The 959-nt window shown below is 38.6% G+C and overlaps 2 long non-coding RNA genes across 2 annotated transcripts; one reads left to right on the top strand and one right to left on the bottom strand.

Annotated features, from left to right (window-relative positions):
* Nucleotides 1–193, bottom strand: LOC109588024 (uncharacterized). The gene is made up of 2 exons (XR_002187931.1): nt 112–193; nt 1–56 (listed from the first exon to the last, which is right to left on the bottom strand). It is a non-coding gene; the product is annotated as an uncharacterized LOC109588024 (long non-coding RNA).
* LOC109588023 (uncharacterized) lies at nt 1–336 on the top strand. The gene is made up of 3 exons (XR_002187930.1): nt 1–66; nt 173–265; nt 309–336. It is a non-coding gene; the product is annotated as an uncharacterized LOC109588023 (long non-coding RNA).
* Nucleotides 337–959: the final 623 nt, after the last annotated feature.

The raw sequence follows: 959 nt of genomic DNA, 5'->3' as shown, positions 1-959 counted from the left end.
ATTGAAGGTTCTTCCTTTGACATACTACGCATAAGAGCAGTGTCTTTGACTTGATCCTAATGTACGGTATGTTATATTAATGTTTCACAGTACATGTAGTTGTGAGCTTACATCAGTAACAGGTACAACAATAGTCTCTTGATCCTAATGTATGTTGTCTTCAAAATTTCAGATACGATGAGGGTGGGTGGAGTCCACACGTCCATAAATATGGAGAAAAGCACATTTTAAAGAAACAAATCCTCCTATTTATGAAGTGCAACAGGTACAGACATTTAATATCGACTAATGTATGTATCTTAATGTAGTGAACGACATTTCGGATATGATGAAGGTGGGTGGAGTCCACACGCCCATAAATAAGGACGAAAGCGGGTTTAAAGAAACAAATCCTCTTATTTATGGAGAAGTGCAACAGGTACAGACACGAAATATCGACTAATGTATGTATCTTAATGTAGGGAACGACATTTCGGATACGATGAAGGTGGGTGGAGCCCACACGCCCATAAATAAGGACGAAAGCGGTTTTAAAGAAACAAATCCTCTTATTTATGGAGAAGTGCAACAGGTACAGACATTTAATATCGACTAATGTATGTATCTTAATGTAGGGAACGACATTTCGGATATGATGAAGGTGGGTGGAGTCCACACGCCCATAAATAAGGACGAAAGCGGTTTTAAAATGACAAATCCTCTTATTTATGGAGAAGTGCAACAGGTAGAGACACAAAATATCAACTAATGTATGTATTTTAATGTAGGAAACGACATTTCGGATACGATGATGGTGGGTGGAGTCCACACGCCCATAAATAAGGACGAAAGCGGTTTTAAAGGAACAAATCCTCTTATTTATGGAGAAGTGCAACAGGTACAGACATTTAATATCGACTAATGTATGTATCTTAATGTAGGGAACGACATTTCGGATACGATGAAGGTGGGTGGAGTCC

The sequence above is a fragment of the Amphimedon queenslandica genome, unplaced genomic scaffold, assembly GCF_000090795.2.
Source record: "Amphimedon queenslandica unplaced genomic scaffold, v1.1 AMPQUscaffold_12333, whole genome shotgun sequence".
In the NCBI taxonomy this organism is placed as follows: Eukaryota; Metazoa; Porifera; class Demospongiae; order Haplosclerida; family Niphatidae; genus Amphimedon; species Amphimedon queenslandica.
Note: the sequence above shows the minus strand (reverse complement) of the source record. Positions and strands in the feature narration are given on the sequence as shown.